This window comes from Lichenostomus cassidix, chromosome 5 (assembly GCF_008360975.1).
Source record: "Lichenostomus cassidix isolate B80296 chromosome 5, HeHo_3.0, whole genome shotgun sequence".
Classification (NCBI taxonomy): domain Eukaryota; kingdom Metazoa; phylum Chordata; class Aves; order Passeriformes; family Meliphagidae; genus Lichenostomus; species Lichenostomus cassidix.
Window position 1 is genome coordinate 21919701 of NC_139486.1, and position 11999 is coordinate 21931699.

General features: G+C 42.7%; 1 long non-coding RNA gene across 1 annotated transcript; it reads right to left on the reverse strand.

Moving 5' to 3' along the window:
* Nucleotides 1–452: 452 nt before the first annotated feature.
* LOC146436117 (uncharacterized) lies at nt 453–8192 on the reverse strand. Its single transcript, XR_014852530.1, has 3 exons — nt 7483–8192; nt 6361–6428; nt 453–5976 (listed from the first exon to the last, which is right to left on the reverse strand). It is a non-coding gene; the product is annotated as an uncharacterized LOC146436117 (long non-coding RNA).
* Between the last annotated feature and the right edge of the window lie 3807 nt (nt 8193–11999).

Sequence of the window (11999 nt, forward strand, 5' to 3'; positions counted from 1 at the left end):
TGCCTCTGGAAATCTTCAGTTCTTGCAGCTGCTGCCCTTTCATTCTGCAGCTGTGCTTCCCCATCTTAGTTTGGTGGATGATTTCATCTGGCCCATGAATGCTTAGATCTGCAGGTCCCATCTTCTAGCAGGTCCCATCTTCTTCCCTGTTTGTGTAGGTGATGCCACTGGCATGATCCCCAGGAGCTAAACTGACCTGCCACTAGCCCCAGAATTACTGAAGTATTTAAGTAGCTTAAAAACACTTTGAGTTCTGTAATCTTCCCTCCCACTTAGACCAGGGGATCTGGACTAGAAAGAAATTAAAAGAGAAGGGATAAAGATCACTAAGTGCAAATATTTGAAATTAACTCTTTAGGTAAGCATTTTAATTTGAAATATGCCAAGTGTTTAAAAATAAAATACAGAAATTGCTTATCCCATTGTTGAAATACAGTAATTCTTAGGGCTGAACATGATACAATTATTAAAATACTTAATCACAATTATTTAACAGTACAGACTAAAACTTTCATAGTCTGTTATGGAAGGAATCAGATTATATTCAGCTGAAACTGGAGAGAAGTGGGAGAAGATAGAACTGCCAAACTGGGAGGTAGTCACTGGGATTCAGGTCCCATCTTAAAGGAAATATATCAGAGAATCTGGAATAATAATTATAATAATAATTAATATATTACTTAACTTTTAAAAATCAGTTCTAATAAAAATAGTAATAAATAACTATGCAAAGTATGCAGAAAGCCTTTAGGGTTTTGTTTGCGAGAGAAACCGATGAAGTACTTTTGCATTGGTACTTATGTAACATCTTTTGTCTTGGGGATCCCAAACAGTATCAGCACCTGCAGCAGTGAAAACCTCCTAAACATGGCAAGCCATATGTTGTTCTGCTAATGATATTATTTTGGAAATCATCTGTAGCACTCCAAATCAGAAATAGGTCGTGTAAAGTATTTGATTTCATTAATTTGTGTTCAATACTGTGCCTGCCTCACCTAGAAACCAAACCAACTGGCAGATTATAAATACACTGGCATTTAGAATTGTAGGATTAATTACTAATTTAATAATGTGTACTGCTACTGTGTTTTATATGTTTCTTTCTGAGCAATGAAGGTTCTTTAAAAAGGCTGGTTGGCAAGAGAGAATGATATTTTCAGTTAATTGAAAATGCATACTTTGATCCTGAGATACGCAATTATCCATTCATTGAATTCTACAGTTTCCTTGTGTTTAGTGTGTTTTAGTGCCCATGTTTTATAGGTAAAGTAATGGAAGGGATACATTAAACCCTACACAGTGAGTGGCAAGGCAAGGACAAATTAAAGTCTCTTGATCCTCTCTCTCAACATTGAAAGCATTGTTTTTCTCTCAGTTTTGCTGGACAAGCAACACAGGACTGGAAGAAAGGCCTCTCTAGGATGACCTTCTGGGTCATCCTCTCCTGTCTCCTGCCATCAGGGGCAACATGTCCTATTGTGGCTTTTGTGACTGTAACAAAGAAAGAATGAGTCACACTTCTCTGCTGGACACCAGGAGTGCTCATTGATACAGTTCAGGTTGCCTTTCTGAAAAAAGGCAATGATGGTATCTTAAGGGAGATTGCAGTGGGAAAAGGCTGGTCTGGTTTGTGCTCTGGGATTAGAGGAGAATGGCAGCGTTCCAACGTCAGGTGCTGGGAACTGAAAATAAAGGTGCTGCCGAGTAGGGATTTTCTCACAGATTCAGCTTCAGCTCTGCACTTCCCTAGCCGTGTCAAGCAGTACTTTCTTTAAGCCAGAAGGCTCCCTTTAAGACACAAGAGAAAATGAACTCGTGAAGCATCTTGTAAGAGCATCCTGCAGACTACCTTTTAAACCAATGTCTGAAATTAGTTACATTGGTCACAGGATTGGAAGGTAGGATTAGATCATTCCATTCATCTCCTTATTCCCCACATGATAGTATTCCTGGCAAATGTTAGCTGAATTGTTCCCGGGGCTTTGTCACCGGAGACTCCACATCCTTCTCTTAGGTCCTCTATGCCTGTTCACTGTAACAGTTTATCATCTCCCTCACCATGACTCTTGGGCCGTTTCATCCCTTTTGTGTGCTCTGTAGGAGCTAGTACTGCCTTAAGAGGTAGCTAGCTGAGTTATCTGACTGCAAGTCCCTGGATGGATTTGGTTCAGTTTCCCCCACCTTATGTCATATCACTGAATGTGCACAGGTGTCAGCAGCTCTGTTAGAAAAGAGTGCAGGGAATGCAGTGGGAATGTCCTCACTCTGAGAGCTGGGAAGTCTCATCTTGGCCAAACTTCCTGTTTTCCTCTCTGATTGTACAGGCTGATGACACATGGGAAGTAGCCAATTCTGTAGCCAATTTTATTCTTTTTCATTTTACTGTCAAAGGGAGGGGAATTCACAAAAATTGTGAGGATCTCACCAACTTCCCCTCTCCATTGCAGAGCTGCTTATTTATTTTTTATACTGTAAATAGTTCGATAAACAAAGCTCCCCAGACCTTTAAATTAATCCCAGCATATAGCACCATACACGGCAAATCTGTGTGATCATGCTTCTCATCACTATTGCCTCCATCCTCCCTACCTGGCTTGTATCATTTGGCTCCTATCTTAAGCTCTCTGTCTAAAGTTTCAAAGCATGAGGGGAGCAGAAGTTGGATGGCAGGGACAGACAAGAAGATGGTATAGAAGATAACAAGAAGAATGGATAAGTAAGATGAGTGACAGCAGAAAGGTCACAGGAACATCCATGAAACTGGGAAAACCATCAGCAATCATAAAGCACTCTCCTATGGAATCTGGATCACAATTCATTATATCTGCATACTGATATTTCTCACTTGTCAGCTTACAGCTATGAAATCTGGTGGCAAGGTGCTGTGGGTGCAAGGCACGATCTTTAGTAGGACATGCATTTGAAAAAACATCAAGCCTTCTAGTAGTCCTAAATCCCTCGTGCATAAGCTCAGGCTGTAAGAAGACTGGAGAGAGAAACTAGACATTGAAATCTGTGTTTCATTTAATTCACTGGACTGGAAGGAAGTCTGATGATATCCTCATTTGCTGAATACTTTAGGATGTCTGGTATACTGAATAGGCAGGATCTGAGAGAAGGGAAATGAGAGTTAAAGACTGGATTGCTGCACACGCATTTCTTACCTCTGCTGGCTTCTGCTATCTTTACACTTATATGTAGGTCTTTAAAATATTATTTGTAGTTTGTTTAAATTAGTACTGCTGCTTTCCCCAAACACATTAGAAACACTTGCCTCTGCTTTGTGTTTCTTACTCCTTCTTAATTCTCATATAAGCTGCTGAAATTTCCTCATGCAAGTCATGGGTTAGGACAATAACTTTCTTTTTAGTTCCTTAGTTAGATCTTAACCAAACACCAGATGTTATGTCATGGTGCTTTGTAATTTTCTTTGCTTCATCCCTATGTGCCGTTCTGAATCAGACCCGGATGAATACCTGAAGGGGTGTCAGTGTGTTCAAAGTGGAGGCTGTTGAGAGCTGTGTCTCTGTCTATTTGATGTAAAGAGAATTTCCTATCTGATATACTTGACTGAAATAGTCTGGAGGGGATAATCTGGCACTAACTTCTCCTTCTCTCACTTCCTGGATGGAGACTCGATGGGAACTAATAGGTCTTTTCCTGCCTAACATCTGTGGTTCACGAAATTTTCTGTGGCTGACGTGGTGCCAGGAGGCAGAGGGGTTATTTTGGGGCAGATTCCTTTTCATTTGTTTTGTTTTCCTCTTTCTATAGCAGTGTAGCAATCACCGTCCTGGCAGCAGGCATGCCCTGAGGGAAGGGAGAGGAGCCGCTTCTGAAGACAGTCAGAATTCTTCACGGCTGCTTGTCCGCTCTTTGACTGCGGCATCAGCTGGGGGCAGGGGGAGGAGAAGTGCCTCAGGCTCATTCAGAGTTGACCCATGGTTATTTTTAGCTCCTTAATGTTTTTTCCAAGCCCCCTGGCGCTCCCCTTCCTCCCCCCAGTTCATTTCTCTCCTCTTGGCAAACGGCACTTTGTAAGCTACTCGGTCACAGGTTAGAAAGCACTGAAAAAAGTCAAAGGGCAGGCAACGGAGGTACTCCTCCGAGAGAGGCACTTGAAAGGTCAGGAAATGCCTGAGCCGTGGGTAGGAGCCCCTCCTTGCCTAGCTGTGCTTATTAAGTAGTCTTGCCAGTCCAGGCAGATGGGGCTCAGATCTGAAAAACTATATGAAGGAGGGAAGAGGAGACAGTAAAGGAAGAGTAGGAAGAGACATGGGGAGATACAATAGAGTTGTGGTAAACAAAGGGGACTAATTGAGGTGAAGGGTGATAGGCACTATTTGAGCATGACTGAGAAAAAGAGGAAACAGGAAAAAGGGCAATTTTACTTCCCTCAGATAGGAAGCCTGGAGGATCTCTCACCAAAGGGCTGTGGACTTCCTCTTCCCCTGTGGAGTCCCTAAACATCAAAGCCAGGCCCACACTCTAAAGGTGCCAGGAGAAGACATATAGGCAGCTCCACTTAAAGGATATACCTTCTACTTTGCCATTGGATGGGACTTGCTGGTGAACTGCTGACAAACAAGAACGTGCTGGGTTCTGGAGAAAGTCAAGTCTTCATCTTTGGGGAGAGAATCGAGACAGTTGTGGAGAGGCTTTTCCTGTGCTTTGCAGAGCTGTTGGCAGCCCACCCTGGCTCCTGGCTGGTAAAGCACCAGGTGAGGTCAGGTGGGCCCAAATCCTAGGACCTTGGTCAGAGCAGGTGTGCAGGATCTAAAACTCAGTGCACCAGGTGAGCTAGAAAGCAATGCAATAAAGAAAGTTCTAACTCCTGAGGTGCTTGTCTGAAGACTTCAGCATGGGTCACTCTGATGTCTCACAGCATATTCTGCCTGAGTGTGTCTGTCCATCCATTATAGTGCAGGATTTGAGCTTTCCAAACAATGCAGGACTTTTTCTCACTGTGCCCTAGGAGGCATGGTTATCTACCCTACTCTTCCCTCAGGAGCTGGGGAATAGCTCCTGCAAAAGGCAGGGCAAGCCTTTCCCCATGCCCATCCTGTGGGAGAATGAAAAAGCTGCTCCTTTTCCCATCTCTTGGTGGGGACTGGGAAGGGAGCAGCTGGGTGGCTCTGTTGGCTACTGCAGCCAGGTTCAGTGTCATGAAGATGCCACGGCAGAAGAAACCTGCTCAAAATAACATGGCTCCCCTCTGCACCGTTTCCCCCACTGCCCCCGTGCAGCCCACTCTTTACAGTAGCTTCTTCATAGTCTTCCAAAGTCCCAGCTGTGTGTCCTTGTCTCAGGCAGGGGAAGCAGGTTGCCTGGATACAGTCCCTTTGATGAGCAGTGCAGTCCCCTGGAAATCAGTCTGCAGTCCCTCCCCTTCACCAGCATTGCTTCACAGTGTGAAAGATGGATTTGGGTCTCTGGAGGACTTCTGGGTGCAAAAAGAGGTGCTGTGGGAAACAAAGCATCACAAATGTCAGTATTCCCTCTTCACCCCAAAGAAACTGCCAGATGTAGGGATTGCAGAGAAAGGCAGGGCCAGGAAACTGTTCCACGCATTGTTGGAGACCAGGATGAAGCTGGTCCTAACCCAAAAAAAGAGGATCCCACACCTGAACTGAGCCAAGAAGCCACTCAGAAATTGCATCATGAGCAACAGAGGCTAGGTCTGATTGATATAGTCCAGCAAGAGCAAGCCCAACTGAGCATACCCAGATGTCAGAATAATCATTGCTCTGAAAATGAAGTTGCACAGAATGGGGCAGGGTTGGGAGGGGATAAAACATTTCCCCTTCGTCTTGGTGTGTGAAGGAATAAAACAATTCCCATTCCTCTTGGTGTGTCTTTCTTCAGAGTTTCGCAATTGCAGAGCTTCCTTGGCAGCAGACAGCTTCCTCTGGCTGATGTTGCTAGAAAAATTGGCTAATGTGGAAAAGCATCGTGATGTGTTTACAGGCATCTAAACTGTAAAGACCACAAAAAAAAGTTCATGTTGTTTCAAAAGGCTTTAATCAGAAAGAATATAAGAAAGATGATAGAGCATTTACTATCAATATCAGAAAAAAACCCATTTGCTTTATTTATTGCTTTATTTTCTACCCTTCTCAATGCAAAAAGCCACACCTGCTTTGTTTCTAGCTAAGAAGTACATATACTGAAAATCTTCACAAAGTGTAATTTCTCAGTAACATTACAAAGTCTCCACAAAGCAAAATTCTGCCTGCATTACTGAAATAATTCTCGTACTTAAACCATCCTTCATCAGTGGTGTGTCTCCACCTTCCCCATAATCCTCTGACACAGGCCAGTTTCTGTCAGAAAGAAGGTAACAGAATAGTTGGACTTAACTGCTGGATTCTAGAAGGAAAGTTCATGCTCCAGAGGTCCAGTAAAGTAGGTCGCTTTTGTAGCAGACACTAAAATGCAACAGATGAAATGTAAAAAAACCAAATATATTTCAGGACCAGAAGGAGGGAAAAACCCTAAACTAAGACTCTTTTATGCAGTTTGCCCTGCCAGAAGCACTCAGTCCCTTTGTCTGTACAGGCAGGGCATCAGCAGAAGTGTCTCTGCTGGCTACAGCACTGCAGGATCTCGGTGGGAGGTAGGTATCTCTCAGTTACACTGGTCTCACTCAGGGCTGTAATGAACCAAAGGAGCCTTTCACATTCCCCAAGAAAAGCAATGGCCACCCACTGCAGTTTGGCAAGCACTGGTAATTCCCAGTGAGAAAGTCTATTCAGCTGGCAGTCATCTGCATTCAACAGTAGTTTCAGTTTCTCAGTGCACTTAGAGTACATCCCCTGATGCAGTGCTTAAGAGTGCATTGAGCATGATGTAAATCATAGATGACAGTAGGGATTTCTGCTCTGAGGGGAATGATTGCAACCTTTTAGCCATATTAAGACAGAAAAAATGCAGTCTTGGAAACTGGCACGTATAGTAATGTAAAATCATTCTGGTTTTGATACCTTCCCTGTGGGGTGAACTGTGAAAACCGGCCCCAGCAATCCTTGCTTGCTTTCTTCAGCCCATCACTAGCACCTCAGTCATCTCTTGATGTAATGTTGGAGAGTTACAGTCAGGCAACTGCAGGTTAAGACATTCAGCTGCATCATGTGCAAGTCGAAAAAGACTAACCACAAAGCTGGGTTTCATTCCTGTACACAGAATGCCATAACGTATGCCTTCTTGCTGGCCCTTCTATTAATCCCATATGAATAACAAGTAATGAAAGCAAAATAGAACTGCAAGCACCCAGCAAGTGCCCTGGAGCAACCTGAATGCTCCTAAGATACCAGTGGAAGCTTCTCAGGGCAAATGTCCTCAGGGCAGGGCAGGGAAAGGAAAAAGAGAAGATGGATCTCTGGCAGCAGCAAAGACTATATACATATGGGGAGTTTCTTTCTTTAATCTCAGAAATTAGGATTAATTAGTGTATAACGGGACAATACTGATGAGACTTTTTACCTTTAATGGTGGCTCCTCTGCTCCATTTTCTTCTGCATCAGACACTAAAATCAAGAGACCAGATACAGATATAACTGAGAATTGGGGTCTAGCTGAGGAGGCAAGAAGGAAAAAAGGAGATAGAATTCTAATCACAGGGGGGTTTCTTTACAATTTTTTTCTCATTCCCATTTCAAAGACAGAGAAAAAGAGAAAGACACACATAGAGAAAGGGAGTGTGAATCATTTAGCATGAATTTTGCTTGAGTGAAGACTGACATAAGTGTGTGAAACAGGAAGGCAATGTATGAATAATGCAGAACAAGACTCCGTGCAGACGGAAGACTGTTATTGTGTCCCTGTTTACAGCTACTGAAAGCACAATCAAATAGATATGGGAAGAGTGCAAAAAGCCTGCATGGTCATCTCATGATGAAAAGGTGTTAAAATACATTGTGGATCACAAAATACCACCTCTCAATCACTGCTCTGAATTTGCTCATCTGCTCACACCAAGACAAAGAAGAGGAATTGATGTTGCTTTCAGTTAGAAGTGGAATGACTTCTCTGCAGGTTAGGCTTGCTCTAAGCTGTGCCCAAGCTGCAGTAGCTGCTATGGTAGACAAAGACAGAAACACGGGGGAGAACATATGCTGAGCATCTCTGTCATGTAGCCTTTACCATGCACTCCTGGGAGAAGGGTTTGTAGAACTACAGAAAACAGATATTTTTATGACAGTGACTGTGGCTAGCACAGCTCTTTCTCATGAGAACATTTTGCTGTGTTTTATAAACAAAGATAAAGTTTGGATGTTTTTGCAAACAGGGTCTCGAGATTTGGGCAGTTCAGGCCTGGCCAATTAGGCCTAGGGGGAGGTTTCTGACTGACCAATCTGGGTGACCTGTGAAAAGTCTATATATATGGAGATCAAAATAATAAAGTCTCTCTTTTCTTGCCTGAGACCCTGGGTTTCTACTTCTCTGCTAGCGGCACAACAGCAACAAGTGACTCCTGAAAGAATTCATATGTGTCCTTCTACTTATTTACAGTTGGTGCATGCAAGAAGCTGAACTCATTTCTTATTCCAGTTATGGGAGAAAGTATGGCTAGGAACTAGCACACTCTCCCAGGATGCTTATGACAGCTGGTTTCCATTTGTGGTCCTGCCACTGGCTGGTTTTGGCTAAATATCATCATTTTTGTGCCACTGGTGAAGCACTTTGAATTCTTCTAACAAAAAGCAGCATCTAAGAGCTGCATATTAATTCAGATTCTTCTAACAAGCCCATCATCATACCGTGTGGTCTCTTACATTCTGTAATTAAGGCACACTTCTGCCCTAAGGAGGATGTTCTTATTCCTTCCCTTGCTTTATTCCAGTTCTGGTTGGAATTTGCAATAATTTCTGAGGTATCCTGTTGGATCCCCTCCACATGGCTGGTCCTATTCCAAATCACATTCCACGAGTTCATTTGAGTAGTGATGGGAGACTCTGCCTGTATTGTGTGCCTCAAGAATTCAGTAGCATCAGAACTCATCCATCCATCCATAGCTGCTAAAGATTTCTCAGAAAGCTTCAAGAAAAAAGGGGGACATACTGAATGACTCTCTAATCTATCATTGTATTAGACTAGGAAGAGATATAACATTACATATATTTATAGATGTGACTGAAAGATGTTAGTATTCTTTGACAATATTGAGAAGCTTACCAGGAGGTCTAAGGAAGAGCATCTTAAAGAAAGACCCCAGAGAGAAACAGAAGTAAGGCAGGGGGCAAAGCCAGGACATTAGGGCATAAAACAGGGGAGATTCAGAAATACTGATGTTATATCTTGGATTGAAAAGAAACTAAAAAAGGGAAGTGGTAATGTCTTTGAGGACAAGAGCATAAGGAAGCATTAGAGCCTTGGAAGAGAAGGACACACTGTGGATTTATCCTGTTTGTAAGAGAAATACTCTGTGTGCAAATAGGCATTCTCACATTCTATCTGTCTACTTAGCTAACCCAGTATCCTACAAAAAGGCAGAAAAGTCCTTTTGCACAGAGACACACACAATTTTAACTACAGCACTACAAGCAGCCAGGATGGAGAAGCAGTGGTGCTGATGCAATGCAGTAATGAAAATAAACATTCCTGCTACTTCAGGGATGGAAAAGGCATATCCCATCTGCCTCCTAGAAATCTGCTGCACCCTTTCACCAGCCAAAAGAAGCAGCTAGCTTGAGTCAAAACCAGTCTGCTTTTAATTCCTCACCTCATGCTTGCCCATTTCCTCTTTTTGCCTGGGAAAAAGGAGAGGTCAGCAGGGATTGTCATGTTTTCAATACACTGTATTTCTATGGTGATATTCAAGTCTCTATTTGCTTTTTATCTTTTCACCTTGAAATGGGAGCTGCAGGTGCTTGTATGTTGTGCAGCTGTTGCACATAATGAAAAGTGACAGGGCAGTTCAATTTCTGGGGTCCTTTCAGTCCACAGGCTTCACGCTGAGAAACCCAGCAAGGTGGGCACTTGGGTTGATATTTTTTCGTAAGTTGTTCTGACATATCTCCTCTGGGGATTGTACTGAAGCCCCCTAACTCATATCATGCAAACCCCCTGGCTGCATCAACTATCATTTACTTCTGGTCACTCACGGGTAATCTGAGCTCCTATCAAATAAGTAGCCTAAATATGAAAGGCTCCCTGCTGTGGTGGCCACAAGAGTCCTGTGGTGTTAGATGCTTAATAGGTGATTAAAGGACAAGTCACACTCTTCAGCTGTGCTTTGAGCTCTTTTGAGGGAGGGTGATATGAAGGGTGGTGATTAGTGTCTTTTGGAGACAAAGACAAGAAGCCTGAAGCAGCCTGAAGTAGCAGCTCTAAAATGCGGTGAGATCAGCTTTTTCTGCAGACTGTGTGATGCTGCAAAGAAAAATGATGCCAGTAGCAGACCTGATATAAAAGTAGCTTGGGTTCTTGTGCATCTTCCCTTTCCTTCATAGCAATATACCCAGTACCTTTTGCTTCACTGTGCTCTGAGGAGCTGTAAAAAAGCATTTCCTTCTCAGACATTCAGATAGGCTGCTATAATGTTGTCATCCTGGAATACATCAAACCCCTTTCTCTGCTCCTACAGTTAATGTACAGTTCATATTAGCTCCCTATTAAGCATGATAAGGAACAGTGAATCCAGCTTTTGTAAATGAGGGAGCCCACCAAATCTACCTGTGCATGAATGAAGAACTGCCTTTAGACTGTCTTCAGTAAAGGAAAATATATTACACTGAATCCAGGGGCTTCTACACACTTTAATACAAATGGAATCTTTGTCCTTCCTAAATGGGAAAGCATAGACAGATTTCTAAGTCAGGAAGGTCTACCATGCAGAGTCCACAATCCCACTGTATGGAACCTGCCCTTGTCTTCCCAGTCCTACTGTTGAGTTGAAATGCCTGTATCCCTGTTAGCTGGTGAACCATATGGTGTCCAAACCTTATATATACGAAGGCCATAGTGTACCATCTCCACATACATGGAGAGACATATGCTGTCAATTTGTTCTAAAGGCAGATGGACCTTATTTAGTCCAACTTACTACCCCCTTTAATGAAGGTTGAGATATTGATCTCCCCAGTAAATCAAGGTGAGATCTATAGATCCCTCCCAATAAATAATGGTGGATTTATTGATTCTTTTCTTCCCACCCCCCATAAGTGAAAGCAAGACATATTAGTTCCTCCCCATTAAATGAAAGTGAGCTGTATTAAGGCCACCCCCATAAATACAGGGTGGGCCATGCTGACTTAGACCTTAACCACATAAATGGAGGTGAAATGTATTGATTCCATCTTCTGTAATTGAAGGAGTGTTGTATTACGGTGCTCCTTCCAACATAAATGATGGAAAAACATATTGATTCCATCACTCTTGAGTGACAGGTGAGTTTTGTTGAAAATACCCAAAATGAGGAAGGAAAGCCATGCAGAATTTAGCACCTTATTCAGAAATTTATTTTGACCTGTTATTTACACATGGAGGCTTTTACTGTATTTGAATGGCAGAGGTGTTACTGCTTAAAAGCTCTGGGCACAAATGAAACAATAAGGAACCATGGTTTCACTGAATGGATGCAATGCTTAAGTAGAGGGCCTCCTGAGTACCAGTCCCTGTGCTCTTGTAGACCACCTGGATTTAGGCAAGTTTCCTGGCTTTTATATGTCTTGTTTATCTAGTAAGGATAATGATCTTCCTCTGACATTAGATAGTAGAATAAATTTGCTCATGACTGTCTACAGTGTTCTGTTGGTTAATGGGACCAAATAAGTTCTGGAGACAGCAGTGGAAGTGGATGAAACATTATAGGGTAAAACTGTTTAAAAAGAAGGTGTACTGTATATGCCCTGTGCCTTAAAAGAAGCTAGGCCTGTATGCTGCAGATAAATAATTAGCAGCAGCTGCTCAGACCCTGTGGTAATTTTTGCTCTTTAATTATTCCTGCACCTTCCCACTCCTTTCTACTAACAGCACTGGTTTTAAATTGCTTTGGCTGA